The sequence below is a fragment of the Lytechinus variegatus genome, chromosome 3, assembly GCF_018143015.1.
Source record: "Lytechinus variegatus isolate NC3 chromosome 3, Lvar_3.0, whole genome shotgun sequence".
NCBI lineage: Eukaryota > Metazoa > Echinodermata > Echinoidea > Temnopleuroida > Toxopneustidae > Lytechinus > Lytechinus variegatus.
In genome coordinates, this window is record NC_054742.1 from 37,309,915 (window position 1) to 37,332,096 (window position 22,182).

The window sequence follows — 22,182 nt, forward strand, 5'->3', positions numbered from 1 at the left end:
CAAACTCTTGGATTGAGAGGTATTACCGAGATGGAATTGGGAGCCCAGCGGAGTAATCCTACCGCACCTCACCACGCTGATTGATTCTGATCACATGACTCATAAAGAAAACATTAAAGACTGGTACATCCCTCAATTGTCTTGGTTTATTCGTATACCCTATAGCTCTCACCTCCTCCTGCTCTGAACAATCTCGATTGACTACAAAGTGAGCATCAAGACAAAGGAATTGCACCATAGTCTTAAGACCCAGGTCACAGCATGTTAAATGAATACAATGTGGAAACAGTGTTGTTAAAATCTCCATCACTGGTGTTAACTTTACAGAGTAACACATCAAGGAATTTACACAAGTGTTAAGTCATGTTGTTATTTCAACACCCATTCAATACCCATTAGTGTTATTTTTGTTATTTTAACATTAATTGGTGTTATATTCTGACTCCATGGTGCATTTTTAACACCTGAGGATGTAGACAGTCAGAACACTGACTATTCTTAACACTGTACTTTCTACAGTGTAATATGCCTTTATTTATCACACAAAATGATGTACCTGGTCTCATATTTCTTTTATTATACTCAAGTCATCAGCACGTTACCATCTGGTGGGTGTTTCATAAAGCTGTTTGTAAGAGTGATTTTAAGAATGACTGGTGATCCTTTCTTGTGGTAAACGGTAGATTCATGAGCGATGGTTTAGCGTGTAAGAAAGGTTCCCCACTCGTTCTTAACTTACGAGCAGCTATATGGAACGGCCCCCAGGATTCCTCCATGTTTCAACCATTATTGAGATAATTTAAAAGTCATTTACTTTATAATCATTTAGACCATACAGAGATGACTCATAATTACTTACTTGATTTATTTACAGTCATTCTTAATCTTCCCTGTATGTTACCCAATAACAGTCAACTTCATTGCTTTTTACAAGCAGTTCGAAGCATACAACATACAGCATATACAACAATCTGAAAGAACTTTATCAATAAAAGGTGCCAAAAAATTAAAGAACAATTGCATCATGTCTTCCACATATGACAAAATGAAACTAAGTGAATTGAGAAAATATAAATTTATGAGTGCACAATGTTTAACTTCTGCAAACTGACAAATTTATTCCACTGTACATTTACTTCACTTATTTCAGCATATATTTATAATATGATGCGACATTCAAATATTAAGGTGGGGACTGAGAGAAGCACCAAACTCATTGGTTTCTTGTGGAGAGGGCCCCAACTGATCTTTATAATCATAATCAATCAAATATTCAAAGGTTCAATGAATAATTTCTCATAATCAAACATATTCACACGATTGTACTTTTTTGTTGTCTTGTTAAGGGCACAATACAGGCTCATCTTATTAGCTTGGCCTCATTCCAGAGCTGTTCCATCATTCATGATCAGAGACATACAGGGAATATGGGACTGTCTCACAGGATTATAACAGTAACTAGAGCATGACTAGTAATCTACATAAGCTATCATACCAGTCCAAAACAGATCAACATCATCTATATTCACTTTGGAATGGGCAAGTCTGTAAGATATCATACTCCAATGACTATTGAGTATAAATGTTTGTGATTGCATGTTGTATAATATCAATTCTTGGGAATAACTGAAAAGTATAAAGACAAATCTTCATTATAGTGTTGAAATAAAAAAATCATAGAATTCATATGATCAATAGAATTAATTTTATTCTACTTCAGAATAGAAAAATTTCCATTCTAACGGGAGGAGGGGGATATATATTTGTCGGAAGTATATTATGAGCTCAATAATATTATTGATCTTGATGAATGATAGAGCTGAAAATGGCAAATCAAATCCACTAGCTCTCCATCTAGGACTAGTATTTATTCAAACATTAAGCAAACATCTCTTTCCCCTAATTTGAAAGCAGGTTGCCTTAGTACTGCATGTGTAATGAGTACACACATTTTATAATACATTTCTCAATCATAAATCTTAAGAATTTAGTGATATTTAACTGCTTATCAAAATTTCTCCAGATATCTAAACAGACCTTGAGCTTTTAAACATCTAATATATATCATAGAGAAAGTATACAGTACAAGTAGGAAATTATAAAATGGGAAAGTTGTTTATATATGGATGAACTAGAAGTCACTGTCAATGTAGACATGTCCACTTTAGACTCAAGTATCTGTCCAAAACTGCCCTTAAGCATAGTTTCTATTCTAAACCAATTTGAGGCAATTTGTTGCCTGAAACAACAAGAGTCATTTTCTTCCCATTCTCTGTCCCATCCTTTTAACTCTCGATCTGAGAAGGAAAGCATGCATCAGATCTCCATGAAATTGACATTTCAATTACTCAAGATATGCACATCAAAACTTGACAACAGCAAGCCTGGTGGAAAATCTGACCGCTTCATAGCACTCCCATATAGAGTTTGTGTAAAGTGCAAAGAAATGCTATGTGTTACTACATATTCACTGCCGAGGCAAAAAGCTTTTACAATATCACTTATTTCAGTTTCAATGCATACTGTATCATATCATGTCATTATAGGCAGCTTTAGATTTGGCATGCAACTTCTGTAATGCAATTATTTGGCAAAAGAGGGAGTAAATATGTATAAGCAAAATAACAATATATTGTGTCACAAATCTTAAATTGCCTCCTTAAGACTGAGGAAACCTTGAATTTGAATGCATGCAAATGGAGGTAAAATATTGAAATTCAATGAAGCATTCAATGAAGGACTCAAAAGTTTTATCCAACAGTTAACATAGTAACAATCGGGTACGTGTGCTTTTAGCCATTCATATCAAGGAAAGTTGTTGAATCCTACAATTTTTCAGAAGACAACGATGAAACACTCTCCTGTTCAACATTTTTTGACATAGATTTACAATCAAGGAAGAAACCAACAAGAATACAACCTGGGAACTCTGCACATACACTGTAAAAACTGTGGTGTGAAAAGTGACACCAGTTGGCGTTAATAGAGGATCACCCCCGAGGTGTTAAAATTACACCCAAGAGATTGAACATAACACCAAAGATTGTAAACGTAACAACCAAAGGTGTTGTAATAACACCTATAGGAGTTAAACTAACACCATTAATTTAACACAAGTGTAAAATAACTGGTGTTGTCCTCTATGTACACCGGTTAACACCAGTTTTGGCTGTGTAGAGTTTGCAAGATCTTCACTTCCTGGGAAGTATTCAACTGATACATGAAGACTCTGAAATAAATCACTGATTCAATAGACTGAATCTATACAATGGACAACATGTTCTCATGTTTTGTGCTATCTTATGAAGATAGCAATGTACTAATGCATACCAACCGATTATATGATCAACAATGGATTAAAGAATAAGTCCACATCCAAGTGATTATTCTTCTGTGTAATAACATTCATTTTGTTAATTACAACTTTAGCGCACATATAAATTAATTGGCCACCAACTGCTATGAATCAAAATTGAAATAAATATTCTCTATAGGGTTAATTCTGTCTATTCATTCGAATTTATTTTTTGTAATGGACCAATAATGGTACATATGATTAAAGCTTACATACGAGGCTACTTTGCAAATGTTGGATTCTTAAAAACACACACAACATTTCGGGTTAATTTGTCCTCGAGTCCCTGTATATTTCTATTTCTATTGATGAATTGAATATGATATTAATTTGCAAAAAGATTATTAAGATCACTGGTTATATTCAATTAGTTTATCCATTCAAACTTTAATACATGGACGTTACAATTACATTCATATGAGCCAACTGTAAAACAGGCTATTATTTTTAGTAATATGCTTGTCTCACATGCAAGAGAATATAATTTACCCTTGGATGATTTAGTATTCATACATGTTAGTCTGGTGTATTTTTGGTGACAGTAGAGAGTGTGAGGGGGAAGAAAAGTACGATGACCTCAATATAGTTGTGGCGGTCTGATACAGAGAATGAGCACAATCATTTTAGATTGGATGGATAACTACCAAAGTGCTATCTGCAGCATTCTCTGTTAATATTTGATGTTTGCCCTTTTGATATGACACTGTACAGAATGGAACATGGGTGTGGTGGGGTTCAGGATGTAGATGAGTGAGAAATAAAGTTATGTCTTTTAGTGAAAATTTAATATTGGGGGGAGGAGGGGAGCTAGGTATTACTTGCAGCATGAAATTGAAGAACCCTGCCAGTATGAAGTCACATAAAGGTCATCACATGAAGTGAACTCTGATGAAGATTTTGGCAATTCCAATACCTCTCTTTTTGAGGGATAACATAATTTTCAATGAGGCAATCAAGTTTACTTATTGGCATAAAAAAATGAAGAGAACAATAGCTAGGCATCACCCAAATATATGAAATGAGAGAAGTAAAGGGATTATTCAGGAATCAGGATGGACAATTGTACTTATTGACATAATTGTTGAAATAATGTAAGAGAGAAATAACTAGGCATGACCCCAATATATGAAATGAGGGAGAAAAAAAGATTTATTCAAATTGGAGAGAAAATGGGGAGGAGAGACTTATATATGAAATGAAATGGCAAGGATATGTATAAATGGGCAGTTAGGAAAATTCACTGGTTGGCAAATCTCATCTAAAAGTTCAGAATAGCTTGAAAATTCTTGCTCTTATATGCATTCAATATTTTTTTTTTTACTTTCAACATCATATCTGTTCCCATTTTGTTGCAAACTTTGCAAGTAGTAAACCATTACTCCTGAATAGTTTTATTTTTGAGAGCTATTGTTGAATAAACTAGATGATAAAGATTGATTCAGAATCAGACTGCATTCCATTAGCATGTAATTCTGAGCTATTGTTGACCTATACAAAACAAGTCAAAAGTCAAAATACTAGAGTTCAATTCCACTCATATCCCATTTAAAAATCAGGCTGCTTCTCTAATTATACATAAGAATTCCAAGCATGCAGACGCTGAGTAATGAGTTCCCCCAATAACTTTATACCTAACCTTAAGACATTACACACCACGAATCCATCATCAATAGCGATACAATACACAACAAGTTCATTAATGACAGTTACGGCCAATTTGTCAGGAGCACAATAGGCCATGCTTGCAGGAGAAAAGAATTTGCTCAATTATTCTGCCATACATATTTCTGGGTGGATGGGTCTATGAGGTTGTGATACGTATGGAAGTACCATCAAGTAGGTAATGATGTGTTTAGTGAAATGAGATGTGATTGATTCAATGATGTCTAGTAGAGTTTTGAAATCGTCATGTCTGTTTGGATGGCGACGACCGCAGACGGATGGAAGGGGATCTTTTGTTGACAAGGTCATGGTAGCCATTGATAGGGCATCTTATGATGGATTAACAAATATTAACCAGAAAATAAAGAGTATTGGATAGGCAGAGATTGGAAAGAGAGAGAGGGAGAGAGATGAGAGGGAGGGGGTAGAGTCTGTGTAATTACACAGAGCTATAGTATAGGGGGATAATGCATGTAATGTAAGCATGAATGATTACTTGTAATTGTTGATATCCATTTCTTCCCAGCATCAGACACAAAATTCATAAAAACATTGTTTTCAGAATAATGTGTCAAAGTCAAATAATTTCAAATGGCTCTAAACCCTTTTTGGTTTGAAGGGCGAATAAAACAAGAAATCGCCACAGAGTCTCAAGGTCAGATACATGGATGGCAAAATAATCCAAACCTCATCCATTATTTCAACAACAAACACCGCCCACATGCACTTGAGCTGTTTAGCATATTACATGACATCATCAATGGCTTTTCAGGGAACAGCGTCCTACATTTCCCTGACAATCTACCAGGAATCAACCGACACCACCAGCGCTCACAATATTATCTCAGCCATATACGGTGATTACAAAGCAGCCAAGGGCGCACCTTTTATTCTAATCACGTTTGCTTCCAAGCAAAATAAAATGAGGGGAAATTATCTATGGAAAAAGCATGGAACGGGCCCGCACGTGTGCGACATCCTGGGTTTGACTTAACACAGGAAGCTATAGAAAGCCCCAAAATGACATTGAATCCAGGAAAGTGAAATACCATACCTGGATGGATGTTTTAAATAGTGAAGGCATAGTAACCAAGCAAAAGTGACAGACTGAATCTATGAAGCTACAAAATCTATAAATATACAAAATTTTGAAAATTGTTTTATTTATCATCTACTACCACCTTTCATTCCATAATAGAGATAGCGTGGTTGCATATTTTGGGGGAAATATATTAGTGTTTAGAAAGTATCAACCCAAATGTTTTGAACCTCAATTGAGCCAAATTGTTTTCGAAACTACATACTACTCTTGAAATTTTTAATGAAATTTAAGAGCTACAAAAGTTCCAGACATTTTCTCAGCTAAATATTCATCCCTTTTGGAAATTACACTTAGTTAATAAAAAGACATATGGTGTTAAAAGGAAATTAAGATAAAGTATGTGGGTCAATCTACTCCACAGTGTAGTTTCCATGACAACTTACATTCTACTCCTTTGATTGAACGGAAAAGGTTTGGGCTGTAGAGCTTAAGGAAATACTGTAACTAAGGAAACCACAAACACAAAGAACCACATAGACTATACATTATCAAGAGTACACTGAAAATGATATACTAGTATGACAGACCTATTTTTGTTAGCCTTATTTAATAATAAAAAGAGAATAATAAGAATACATTATCACCCTAACAATTTAACTTTCAATAAGGTACATGTACATGAATACAGCAATAGAAGAACATAGTTTTAGTTTTAAAGTGTATTGTTTCTCCAGGAGAAAACACATGGGATTGAAATAATATGTTGTGAAAATAATTTTTTGCACAGAAGGTTAATAATGTGACCCTGGAGTATAAGAAAGATTGAGTTCAAATGTGCAGATTAATTATATATTACATCAAAGAAAATGAGACAATCCATATGATCCAACAGTACCAAGAAGAGAAAAATAAACATACTTGAAGTACTCCTGAAATCCTAGGGGATTGGGCATGTAATGCATAGAATGAATTCTGTTATATATATGTCCAATATCAAACAAAAAAAATGAATGCATAAACTTTTGCTATATAATGAGTTTGACAGATTTTTGCTAGGCGGTAAACAAAAGAGTGAAGTTGTGTAAAAAGACAGGAGGTAGCAGCTGAATATTTCTGAATCAGAAAAGTTAGAGCAGTGCATACAGTCATTAACCCTGCCTCAGAAATGCCCGACAATATAAACAAATCTAACAGCAGATAAGAATGTAAATAGATACAAATTTGAAAGAATAATAAATTATCACCAATAAGTTCATGCATCTGTAATTCAACATAAAGAGAGAAGTGAAGAAAAAAAACATGGTCCAATAGTTCCATTAATAAGTAACTTGAATTGTAGTTCAATACATGCTGAATATTGCTTTAACTTGGTATCCATGTCACCCACAGTGGGATATGAATGATGAGGCTTCCTTGAAAGACATGCCTTAGCACATGAAAACATACTAGAGCAAAGTATGTATACCATTACCCCCTACAAAGGGGCATAGGTGGGACTAAAGAGAGAAACACATACTCGCGTAGCTGTGTAAATATATCTCCTACAAATAGCAGAGAAAGTACAAGCAATGGGGTTGAATGAAAAGAATCACCGCAGAAGTATTTCTATCTAATTGGCACCGTGGAGCGTCAAGACGTAGCCTCACAATGAGATACTCTATATCGCCTCCTACACCTCCTACTCTTGTGATATCCCATACCCCAAGACCGGAAAGATGTTTTCTTTCTCTCGCGCATCCATTGCACTAGCACTCATGGGCTATATGAGATGTGAGGTCATCTTGGGTTGCTGGTAGGAAGATCCCTGCACCATCACTTCAATTAGGAGAATGGGAGGTGGAGAAAGGGGGTCGAGAGAAGAAGGTAGGGGGATACCGTAGAGAAGCACAGAATATATGTAATGTGGCTGAACAGTACACAGAGAACCAAACTATTTATTTCAAATCCAATTCAGAAAACGGATTATTCAGAAAGACAGAGAGAAATAAGATAAAAGATGGACAATAAAGTAAATATAGAACTACATGGAGAGTGAGAGGAGGAGGCTAAGTACAAACAGTGCTGTAGAGGTAGAGATGGAGAAAGAGGGTGACAGTGAGAGAGATTTAGATGTGGAGATGTATCGATGCAGAGGGCAACACAGAAAGAGAAACAGAGCCGTAGAGAGAGATAGACAGAGTCAGAAATAGACAAATAGAGAGACAGACAGACAGACATGTATACTGAGAGACAGACAGACATGTATACTGAGAGACAGACAGACATGTGTACCGAGAGACAGACAGAGACAGATATAATCATATATGTTGCAGATCAGAGATAGGGGAGGGGAGCAAGCATTGTACATGGCTGTTTGTATTGGAGTCTGTGTGTTGATTGGAATGGGCACCACATAAGATAACGTTTGCTGGAGTAGGATCAATGATCAAAATATTATGAGAGATAACTGTGATGATAACCTGATTGAAAGTGGTACATTGGGTTAGAATGTGTATCATTCCTAAAGACCATTGCTCCTGTAGAAGAAAAATATTGCCTCAAGTGAACACTGCTTTGAACTAAGTCCACATCAGGCTTAGAAAGCACTTGCCCAAACATTTCTATAATGAGGAATATTATTTCAAATACACTCATGGGCAAAATATCTTGATTACAGTTTCATGCATTAATGAAACCATAATGAACTGACTGACACTTATAGATTATGGAAGGATTTTTTTTTTGGTCAGAAAATGACTAATTATGACTCACAGAGTCTGTAACCTCCATGAGGTTTTTTGACAAAAAAGAAGAGACCACATATTTTCTTTCTCTGTGTGTTACCTATTCTTGGGCTTCTACTCTCATTTTCTCTCTTGATCATAATGTATTTCTTTTTTTGTATAATCTATCCCTATATTGATCCTCACCCCCTTTCCTTTTCTCCATCCATCCATTGATCACTCTTTCCCACATTTTCTCAATATAAGGATATAAAGCATTAAACAAAAATGCATGAATAAACTATTTAGTGATGAAGTTAACATAAAACAAAGTTGTGAATGAACATGTTTATATTACATCTCAAGTATCGCATGAAGGAGAGGATGACCTCAGTGAGAGATGGAAGGAGGTCTACATTAAAGAAGACTATAAGGATGACATATTCAATGTCTACCAGATGTCTCTGGTATCTATGTCTGAATGAGGACACATCCTTGCCATTAGATGAATCTAGCCTGTGGAGCCAACATCATACTCTCAGATGATATATTATGCCAGTCCCACCCCTTTCACTCCCGTCCGGGGTAGGATTATTCTAAGTATGACACGTCTGTCTCGTTTGGCATTATGGTCACCACTGAGTTCATCATTGGCATAATCCTCATTGCAACAAGAAGAAGAGTTTAGGTAATTTGCGCTATTCCATTCATTTCTTCTTTAAAGCATTTTTAAATTAAAAAAAGTAATATGCTTTGCAAATTTGCGAGTCAATGCAAACTGACAGATGTACTACCATTTCCCTACATTATGCACCATTGCTTGGATTATGCAATATTTTCATAATGCTTTATGTACAAAATGACATATAGAACTACAGAATAACCATCTATTGCTTTATAAAACAACACTGAAAAAAGTAGTAAGAATCAGTTGTCCTTTTTTAACAGTGATAAGAGGATATCACTTGAGCTACGTGTTGGCAGGTAAAAAATGTCTTTTTGGCGGCTACTTTTCACAGCATACTGCCTAATTCTGCATCATTGGATTATTGGATAAGCTTTATCATTGCAATAAATTTGGATTTTCCAACGCTCCTTTTTTTATTAGTTTCAAGGGCTCTTTTAAGCATTCCAGGGGCAATATTGCCCAAAGTCTCCCCCACCATGTATTTTTTCCCCTGCATGTATGAAATTATTTGGAATTGGTATTAGACAAAAAATAGGCCTGTCTCATCTTCTAAGGGAAAATGTGATATCTGTCATCTCAACATCTTATATCTGCTGCCCTCATTGTATCTGTCCATGACTTAAATCAATCATATTTATTTTTCTATACCTCCTTCACTTTCTTTGATTTTAAAAAAAAAATATTCAGCTCTTAGCAAATTTCCATCTTGCCTTTGTCTCATTTCCGCTGTATCCATAAATTTAACATGATGGGCCTCGTTCTCTAAATGCTTTCCTCATGTCTTCGAAAATTCCATCTGCTTGACTTGAGGCAATAAATGTAAAATTTATGTCCTCCACCATACTTACCAAGATGTGCCATGAATATATTCATTACTTCTACATAGATAAAAGAAAATAAGCACAAGGGCAATAGCATCCCACATGTTGGGATATTTCTAGCCCACATACATTGACTATTTAAAAGACAGTGATGACAAATTTTGTATGGAATATGGCAGTGGTGCAGTTATTATTTGTACCATACGTATATATTGCCTTATCTCAATAATCAAACATTTGAAACATCAAATATATGTAAACTGGGATACATTTCATAATGATGTTTCTCTGAGCTTTCTTAACTTTCAGATATTTCACAACATAACCCTTTCAGATATAATACATGAGGTCAATTAGTGAATGAGATTGCTTTCACATTGTTCAATGAAGGCCTACACAAAGTAGTCCTTGAAAAAGAAGAAATTGCTAAAGAAAAATTCAGCAATCACCCCAGTTTAAATAAAGTTCATTTCCTTCCCTGATATTATCATTCTTAATAATAAAAAGTATAATATTTAAGTACACAACAATACCTTGCTTTATTAAACTGATGAACAGTGCAGCATAAAAGAAAAATCTTTTCATCACTTCTCACTGTTGTAGTACAACATTGATAAAAAGTAACATGTTTTTTTTTATAAATACATGTTCTGAACACAATAGAAGGCTACTATCTCCTTCATAATAAGTTTTCATTTTTCTGTTTTGGTCTTTCCCTTCTCCAGCTTGTTGTCGCATCCACACAGTTCTTCATCAATCACTTTAACCTCTCTTCCTTTCCAACATCCATTTCATCACCTCCCTTGCCTCTTCCATACTTTCTTATGCCTTATCTCTTTCTGTTTTTTTTTCTAACCTTTCTTTCTTCCCCCACATTCCCTCGTCGGCCATTAATCTAATGTAGTGGGGGAAACCATGCAATATGAATCTAATAAGCATCATCTCGGCTCTCACATGCTTTTCCATGGAAATGTTTGTGTGCATGTTACGTCTGGCGCTCCCCAACCGCACAAAGAAATACCAATGTGTCTCTGCGATGTATAGCAAATCAATAAAGAAAAGATGCCATATTCACTGTTTGCTAGACCCAGAGAAAGAAAATGAGGCCTGGCATTTGTGAGGAGAAAAATTATGTAATGACTGCCGTTCTCCATAAAAACAAATAATAAAATTATCAATAAATTATGTTGCCAAAATGGGAATTCCTAGACTGAAATATCAAATATTTAATTACAAATAAGAACCTAATTTTTTTTTCCTGTGACCAAAATTTTTATTACACATTGATTTACAAATATGCTCATTATTTTCTATTAATGCTCAGCTGCATATTCTATCTCACTGCTAAAGTTTCATTCAAACAAAAATTTCAGTTGCCATTCAATGCTCAAAAGGATCGGCAGCGCAAAAAAAAGTTGAATTAATTCAATTCCAAAGATGGTTTGGCCATGGCATTTCCAATGGCTTCATGGGATCCAATTAATTGTCAATCAATCAATTAATTAGAAGATACCATAGAAATGGCCATCATTGGAAATGGAGTACAAGGGAGCTTATAAACTGGTATCATTTCTTTTGTTAGATTGTTGTATTATTTTTTGTTAGATTTTTGTTCAATGACATAAACTCAATCTTCCTTTGTACAAATCATTGATCCTACTAGAACTTCAAATCCTGATACTAATGAGTTGCTGAGAATATAATCATGAAAGAAGGGTTATTAAAAAAACAATATTGTTCTATACAATTCTAAAAACTTCTTGTTAAATAAGTCACATGTAACACTTTCCTTTCTGCATACTCTTTCTTTTCCATTTAAAGATTACACCATAAAGGTTTGTTAGCCCCTCCCCCTTCAACTGCTATTGGGCTACATGACTAATGTTTTACCTATAATACATTCCTCCAAGCATAGAGTGCGAAGAGGGTTGCATTATTGACAGTCTATACACCCTGCAGCTTTCTACTTCACAGTCTTACATGATCACCTTGACATTATTGCTCCACTCACACTTTCATACTTAATCCATTAGATTATGATTAATTTTTATGATCATGTCAAGGGCGTAACTAATGGAGCCCTTCTGTAAAAGCTTGAATTATTTATTACTTAATAAATTTCTTTTTCTGGCCTTCAGCTAGCGCATGGAAAAGCTTTTTCCTGTAATGAATACTATCCCATGTAACCGTAAATTCTCTTGGTCTAATGTCAAGCACGTGCGGAGCATCGTGGCCCAGTGGATTAGTCTCTGGACCTTGAAACAGAGGATCAAGGGTTCAAATCCCAGCCATGGCGTAATTTTCTTCAGCCAGAAGTTTATCTACTTTGAGCTCAGGTGAGGTAAATGGGTACCTGGCAGGAATTAATTTGTTGAAATCTGTGTGCACTTTAAGTTTGCCAGGTTAAAGTTGGATAATAATATACAAATTATTTTGGAAGCACATAGAGATGTTATATCATAATATGATATGCACTATAAAAGAACTGTTTGTTATTTGTTTGCTCTGAAATGCTTTGATTGCCCTTTTTTTCCTAATACAGAGAAAAGAGATTGAAAACATTCTTAGATCAACTTTTGATGAATGTTAGGTTGTTTTAATTTAAAGGTGATTAGCTATACTGTTTTTTTTTAAATAAAAATACATGTATCAACCTTGCGATACCAAACAAGCACAAAGAGAAAATAATTCTTACAATAAATGTGAACATAATGTGTTAACTCATGATGCCTTTAACTCCTAATGCAAATTAAGTCTTTAAAGTTTCAAATGCTTTAGATATTGTTCATATATTATAAATGGTCTATTAGTATGGACCTGGATGAAAAAGGAATCAACACGTGCATGTGAGCATGACAGTTATTAATAAGAGTATGAACATGAACGTTGATGAGCAGTTTGATGGTATATAGGTTGCTGCTGATGATTAATAGGAGGCCCATTCTTGGGATGAGATGCAGATGACGGTACTGGAGTCAAGGAGAAGAGAGAGATGTCATATAGGGTGTGGTTAAATAACAACTCAACATCTTCTACTGATCACAGAGAAGTGAAGGAAGTCTGATGATCTAATCATCAGAATAATCCTTATAATAACTTAAAATATAATGTAATGATTTATGAGCCATGGGCTGGTCATTGGGTCTTGTCATCCTGTTGTCATTACAGATCATTGTATGTAATATGTGCTCTTAGCAAAGCTCAATCAGTATCATTATCACCTTTGTCATCATCAGCATCACCGTCACCATCTAAATCATTATCATCATCATCATAATTGCAAACATTACCACCATTACTGTCTCCAATTTCAATTATTGTAATTTCCATCATCATCACCATCACCATCACCATTATCATCATCATCACCATCATCATTGTTATCACTATCACAATCACAAAATCATCACCTTCACTGGCATAAATTTGAGCTGCAAACCTCATGTTCAAAGGGAAGGGTCCCTTTTGTGTCATCCCTCACCAGAATAGTGTGATATCGTATCGCTGCACCTAACCCAATCACAATCATACCCAATGTCACGACTATCAGCTATACATCTGTAGTAGCAGTGTAGCACAAATCATGCTTTCTGGGAGATAATTTTTATTTTTTACACTTCGATGCTGTGTCCATGCTTATTATTACTTCATGATTTACCATCTTCGAAAGAAAATAATTCTGTAGCTCTATTTCAATATCATATTCTTTCTCCAAGTGGAGACAAAGTCAACGACAGAACAAAATAATGATGAATGACCTTTTCTACTTGGTTTTGAATGGCTACACAAAAAAGGGATAAACCACCTAAAACCTGACTGGGTAACCTCCAATTAACTAGCAATTTCATGGCAGATTTAACAAGACTATAGCAAGACTAAACCAATCCCCAAACCCCTCTATCAATAGTATAACATCAATTTAAATGAAAAAACAAATCCTGAGATGTGAAAAGAATCAAGCCTTGGTCTTGTAATCACAAATTATGAACTTCAATCCAAAAAAGGAATGATCTGATGAATATGATAAAGAAAATGCTGCCTTCATAGCTAAATCAATGTATAAAACAAAAATATAGTATGAAATTATTTTTGCTAAATATTTGTGGTTGTTTGTTTTTTATTACTTTAGAGGGGAAACAACCTCATTTTGTAATGTACATGTGTGAAAGAAAAGGTAATGAAATTTAGAAAATTTTCTCTGGAATTACCTGCCTTGAAGCAAAGTGGTATTGGAAAATTGTAATTATGAAAAGGTTCAGCTGTACCCTCCAACTATTATTTTGTCAGATCAGGTTTTCTTTCATCACCACAAAAAATATCTTATCTAATATTAAATATTTAAATATACAGTATTGTTAATCAACATCAAGACAAAAATTACTTAGGAATTAGATCATTTTGGACAGTTGAACAGGGATAACTTCTTCAAATTACATGATTTTCTCAAAATATTGACAACCTTACAAATTTGACCAAATTGAGAACCATCAAGTATGCCAGTTTCACTTATTATATTTGCAATCCTATGTAAACATGATCAGTTTTTCGAATTGGCATGAACATTTTACACTCTATGAATGATGGTTTAGGCAATGAAATTGATTTGCAAATATTTAATTCGTTGGATATCCTTCAAACAACGTCATACCCTTATTGTAAGACCAAACAGTCTTTAAGTCAACTCTGTTGACAGAGTGGGTATACATATTGATTGATGTATATCTTAAACCAATATAAACACTGCTTTGTCCAGGTGTCATTCTTAAGTCACCAATATTTCACTCATTTTACACTACATCTAACCAATCAACATTTTCTTTCAATTATAACAAAGGACCATTTTTAAAAAGATTCCGAGAAATAATTTCATTACTATATTTAATCTATAGAGTGCTCAATAAACATTCGCGAATGATTAAAAACTAAATTCATAGTTTCATACTTTAAATGAGTTTAATAGAATCGGACGTTTCCTTACAAAATAACAGTAGGGCTAATCAATAAGGTAGATCACATATGGGGTTAATCAATAGATTGTTTATTTAAAAATGACAATTCAGTAATTCATGAAAACATTTTAGAAGCTAAATCTCTTACACACAAAATAATTTAATTAAAACTAAAACAAATTAGAGATTCAGATTAAGATATTGTCAATGTATATAATGCAATCAAGTATAAATGGAATTATTTGTTTGCACAAAATAATTACCATAGGAATACATGTCACTCTAACAGCATTTATAATCATGTCATATACCCCCCCCCAAAAAAAAATGAAAGCCCACACTAATTGACAATCAGTGAGTGAACTACCCAGTTGAGATATAACATGGTCTTGGGATTATTAAATTTCAATTAAGTCAATTAAGTACATCAATTTTAGCAAGGCTTAGAAGAATTCATGGAAGACTTAATATGTCAGAAACTGAAAATTAATTATGTAAAACAAAGATACATATTGAAATATAATGAGATGCACTCTAAATTTCAAGAATTAAAAATAAATCAAGTTTGGCTGTAAATTGTGACCAGCTAAATATTGTATTTATTTTTGCATCTAAAGATTAACTTTAAAGTCCCAGATGATTAATTCTACATTAAATCCATATGGGTTAAATGTAATATTTGTCTTTCTCATTTAAATCTAAAAAGGAGGTAAAATATTGGTGTAAACCATGGGTAAAACTTGTGTAAACTGTGTGTAAGGTTTAAACTTCCATAGGTATTTTTTTTTAAAAAAGCAGAAACTCATAACCATGAATAAGGAAATAACAAGATTGATCCTAGTTCCATATCTACGTACACTTAAAAAGACCCATCCATGAGCAAAATTAGATAACATTATGGGAATTTTATTTTAAGTTTATAAAACTTAACCACAGAAACCCTTATATGTTTTACACACATAAAAAGTGATTCTATATTTTGATATAAATGCAGGTTTGTGAAATTTGCTCATAATATCTGTTGATGGATTTTGTATTTTCATGAAAAGGTGCATTATATCCATGCAGATATGATGCAATTGTCACTGTCATTTATCAATATTATTATGCATCATCTGTTCCTGTTGAAAACCAATGATGCAAGCAACAAACCAACAGCTTATCACACACAAAACCACATATCTGTTCAACTCATACAAACATGTACACATCTACATTAGATGGTTCTGTTATCTTTACTTTAATTCCCCATAGGAAAGGGGCCAGAGGCAGAGAGTAGAGGATATTAATTCATTAACCTACAGAAGTATTATGGTGATCCCATGGGAGAGAAAGAGAGCTTATGGAGATTGCCCCCCGCATCCTTTTCAGCATCTAGGTGTGGTTGAAACATCATCACTATCCTCAACCCTACATTCAATGATACTGATGTTTAGATCTTCAGGTGTCTATGGGTATAATGCTGAATGAAGGACTGACTAATATTATGCTCCATAAATACAGACTAAAAACATCCAAACACACATACTGACAAATTTTGGGGTGACTCATCTGCTTATTCACAGGCTTACCAGCAAAACGCACCAGTGGCTTTATGCTGGGGAACGGCGACCACTGGTTGTGAATGTGATGGTAGTGTGTATATCGCAAGCATGCATGAAAATGAAAAACCAATATACACTACCTTCTCAATGTAGAGATCTCAAACGTCCAACCCTCAAGATATTGTCACAATCCACGAGAAGAGGCTACCGCCCAATAGCGGAGATACAGTGATAGACAAGTAACTTACAGAATGGAGATTGATATAGATTTCCAGTTAGAATAACCAAGATAAAGTGAGTTTTCCTCTTCCATCAGCATGTTATAACCATATTTCCAGAAGATAGAATGAATGAGAGTCGAGATGGATGCTAGGATGACACTACATGCATCCTCAGATGGCGGTTAAAGAGAGAGAGTGGGAGAGAGAGCAAGAGGGATTTAATACCGCATCACCACCGCCCATGCATACACGCACTGCACCTGCACAAACTCCTCATTGCACACACACACACCCCAAACACACAATTCACATTTCTAAGCACACACACTCGCTCAATAAAAAATGCATGGAGACTGCATGCATTTTCCCTAGTACCCCACATACATAAAATACACATACAAAACAATTGTTTTATCTTTTTTTTCAGGGGGGCTTAGACTTAAGTGGAGCCTTAAGACAGACCCTTGGGATAAAAGCCTATAAATTGTCCTATTTAACTTGAGTTGATATGGTCACTATATCACACACCATTTCTCTGTATCCATATGAGTTTCTTTCAGCTATGCATTTGGTACCTAAAATGCAAATCCTTCTAACGATTTCTTGGAAGTACTTTTACATTTCTGTTCGATCAATTAACATGGAGATAGCACTTAAATAGGTATAAATAATTCATCATGTTTACAAAACCTTGTATTGCTAATATCTTTCTTTGCTCCCATGTGGAACGTTACAATAAATATTAGAATTTTACTGTATTTCAAGCACTATATAATAATGAGATTATTCTCATCTGCAACATTTCACTGTTAGTGTTATCATGTTTTTAACAATACAATTTCACTGATGTACAAATGGTCTTTTATACCAATAGTGAAGGGCAAAAAGGATAAAAATAAAAGCATTTATCTATTTTCATTTGTATCATGCACCATACCAAAACTTATCTAGCTAATTTTGAGTCATGTGCAGGATTATCATCAGAGTGACAGCAAAATAAATTACTGTATACATCAGTACAGGCAGACACTACTCTCTTCTGCCCTGAGGGTTTGTGGCCTGTCATTACCAATAGACATGGCGCAAGGGAGTATTGTGAGAAGTATTGTACATAATCAAGCTTGTTAATGATTGTTTCTATTGTCTGTTTAATGGCTCCAAATGACAATAAATGGTTGGATTTACTCATCCATGATTGGTCTATTAAGCTTTGTGAATACACTTAGGGAGAAGATACATTGATTCAGTATGTTGCAATGAGCTTGGCAGTACATTAAATTTGAATAAATCGACCAAGACTTGCAGTTGAATGATTCATTTTAAAATAAACATGAAAGTTGTCTCATTCTGAAAGTTTCCTCTTATACTTATCACGTTGATTTACAGCATTACCTAATTTTCAATATGAAATGTGTACAAACAGCATTGGTTGGTTTTATTTAATTGATAAGATTGATAAAGCAGAGAAACAATGGTCTGAAGTCCTGGATGCTACACTTGATAAATCCAGTTAAAGGGAAGTACCCCCCAATGTCACATGCAAGCAGACCTCCCATGAAGCATAAATATGAAATGTGTCTGCTTATTAACTGCAAAACTAAAACGATCTGAGATTTTCAGGAAAAAAAAAGGATTTTAAATATACAGAACTAGGGCCTTTCATGCGTGTAATAATGAAGGAGCTGCTTCTAAGTGACATCACAAAATTAAACTTCAAATTTGTATCTATGTTATCATCTGATGGATATTAACATAACATTCAGTATACATTCCTCTCATTTTTCTACTGGTATTAGATTTATGATCATTTCCTGCAAAAATGTACTCAAATTTATCTGGCTCACATTTATAATTAATTAATTGAATATCAAAATTGTTCAAATATGCAATGAATTTACAGTTTTCCAGTGAGTTTCTTCCTGAATTGCGCACTTCACTCATGTTCTGTTATTTGTACAATGTTTATACTTATGTTTCATTCATGTATCTGTTACATTGTATGTTCACACCGATGTCATATATGCTGTTGTTACCCTGTATCTCGTTTGACAAGAACTGATATCCTGGCTTTATATATTTATTAGCTTTGTTATATGATTTATATGATTTATCAATAAAGAGGTGATTTATATAAAAAAAACTTGATATGAGGGTGAACTTCCCTTTTTACAGATCACTTTTTATACTTTATACCATCTTGCATACTTTTGAAATAGAGCGATCAACATTACATATGCAGACAAACTTGACAATTTTAATGCATGCTGGGAAATCAACGACACATGATCTTTAGTATTTCCTACCTATCCTAGATGATATTGATAGAAACTTCAAGTGCTCTATGATATGTTATTACTTCCTTACACACCTTAGAGTACTTCCGTCATGGATGTCAATTTTTTCACCAGATAGGAACTGTGGATTCTTGAAGCTTTTAAAATAAAAAGTAGAAAAGTGTCAGCAACCTTGCTACTTTAATGCACAGGAAAGTCCCAATTTCATGGTTACGAAGAATAACCACGATAATATCGCCCATTGCAGAATCAAATAACAGAAAGCATATTTAGGTAATGGCGACTCAAACTTATTGTTCCATTTTTTTAAGGAAAAGAAGTATATTCTTTTCCAGTTCTAGATCATATAAGAAACATTCAACAATCACATGCACAGCGTAAAATTACATGTATGGTGAATAGCTGCATCCAGGCAAAGGAAACCTTCAATTATCAAAATCTGAGCCACATCCAAAGCTTCTAGAATCCCTCTGATGAGATCTAATCCACCATTACCATATAGTCTTTAAACTATGGAGAAGAAATGTCTACATCATGCACCCTTTGGAAAAAAATCCAAAGCAAATATTTGGGTTTCCTGTATTTAGCATCAAGAAAGGGTTGTACAGTTCTTTCTAATTTCAGAAACCCTAAAATATTCCTTGTACAAATTTTGGGACCCCTTCCACTCTTGTTAAAAAATTCTGAGGCTCCAAATAAGGGGAAGGGGAAGTTTGAATCAGAGCATTTCGTATTGTCATTGAAAGTGAATTATTAAATAAATCTTGCACTTACCCATTTATAGCACTTCATGATCAACCAACATTGGCCAATCTACATCTTTCTTTCTCCGAAATAATGTTTAGAAAATGAATGAGAGAGAAAAAGAGTGGATATACAAAAATATTAAGTGAATCTTACCTTGTCAAAACATTGATATCTCCTAGCAGGTACCAGCCACAGAAAATGTGTCCAGGATTGTCTTCCACTCAAGATCTGTAAAAAGCCAGAGGAAAACAAAATTGTAGAATGGATGGTAAAAGAGTGTTGTTTGTAATTGGTAAGGATGGTCTTTTGAGAAGGACAAAGGGAGGAAGTTCCTATTAAATTCATTGATGAAAACTAGCGTTTCCAACTAACTTTGCATTGTCCTTCACCACGCTATAGTGTGCATTGTGAATGTGTATTGTATTAGAATCTCATCCGTCCTCGATTTTGATTGAATGGTTGTAAAGATGTTCCTGACCATGTTATTAAAATGTAGGATGTGAACAAACATTTCACAATGCATTATTCAGCTCTTGGTACAATTGATGTGTGTGGTATTACTTCAGCTGCTGTAAACTTGAAATGATTTTAGTTCAGTGTCACATTACAATAGCACACCAATAATATCCATACCACCCATCGTTCTTATTCATATCAGTCACACTTCAGATGCATTTATAGAGTAACTCTTTAAATCATTATTACATCTACTTAATTAAAAAAATATTAACTCAAACTACCAAAAGTAACCAAGTGAGGTTTAGGAAATACATGCACACTATTTGTGACCTAAACCAATACCAAAAGTGAAAGTTTTTTTATTTTCTTCCTTTTGATGACAGTTTTGTTCCCACGGTTCTTGCCATTTTTTTGTGCCTGTGATTTGGAAGTGGTAATAATTAATACTGTTTAATCTACCTAAAGTATACAAGGAAGTTGGCAAAATGGTTCATTTACTCAGCAGATTAGGTTACGAAAATAAACTAAGGATAAAAAGGTACTGAAATACATTCTGGTAAAATATTGAACTCATCTAAAAAAGTACATTATAGCTGGTAATGATATTGATCTAGATTATGTCAACATTTTAGATCAAAATAAAATTGTCTTAGTGAAAATAGACCTCAGGTCAGATTAGATAGAGCTTGAGAACAAAGAGGCGAATGAGAGTATAACTACCAGTAAAAATCTTGGAGTAATGAAAAAACTATATATAAAAAAAAGAAATTCCTCTCTCATCTTTATAAATTTCACCTGCATAATTTTTTATTTGAATTATATATATTCTATCAGTTTTGGCAATAAGAAGTTGACCATGTCCTGGCACTGAAGAGGTTAAAATAAACCATCATGAATAATCTCAAAACACACCTTCCCCTGGCTCCCCATAGGTGTTAATGATCCCAAGCCCATACTTCCTTTCATTACACTACTCTCTAGCTCTCTACCTCCCCCCCCCCACCTCCTCTCTCTCAGTTCATATTCCACATTAGTACTGGATATGAGGGAGAGGAGGAAAAGGTGCTCTTCTCATTAACACCTTTTTTAATCATCCTTAAACGAGATCTGGCTTGCATAAGTGAAGATTTTCGTTACCACCATCAACTTCAATGCTTTTGGGTGGATGGCAAGTGATGTTGTGTCATGATGTCTTGTGAGTTGTGATCATATAATAGATTTTAATCTGAAAAAAATGTAGGTGTTTACTGAATGATACAAATCTCACCAACTTCAAAGAACAATGAAGATTCCTGGTATTCAGACTGAATGTGTTAAAAACATGTCTATTCAAATGAATGAAAAATTGTCTTCTTTCAGATGCTAAACCTAAAAGGCTCATTTTGAAGGGAGCAGCTTTGCCAATGAAGCCAATTCATCCAATCTATTTTTATCAATACCTACTGCTGTATTCAATCAAAAGAAAGAAAATGATTACTAAAAGTATATACATAAATTGAATTAAACTGATTGTCATCCAGAATGTTTACAAACCAAAGAAAGTCTTACAATTTGATTGAACCACACACATTCTAATAAGTTTTCTCCAATATGGCATCTTGTTTGAAAAAGTACAACACCATTACCATGATTACAATGCAATTGATCCCAGCTAAATGAGCAATAAAATCACAACATAGAATTGATGGATGTGACATG

The 22,182-nt window shown here is 34.3% G+C and overlaps 1 protein-coding gene across 7 annotated transcripts in view; it reads right to left on the minus strand.

Moving 5' to 3' along the window:
- The window catches only part of LOC121410924 (neuronal cell adhesion molecule-like), a 118,371-nt gene that overhangs the window by 73,049 nt on the left and 23,140 nt on the right, over positions 1-22,182 (minus strand). For 4 of the 7 annotated variants that reach the window (XM_041603316.1, XM_041603310.1, XM_041603317.1 and 1 more), the window contains exon 2: positions 20,179-20,253. The gene's annotated coding sequence lies outside the window, so the exon portion shown is untranslated. The other 3 variants (XM_041603313.1, XM_041603315.1, XM_041603314.1) reach the window with 3 other exon arrangements.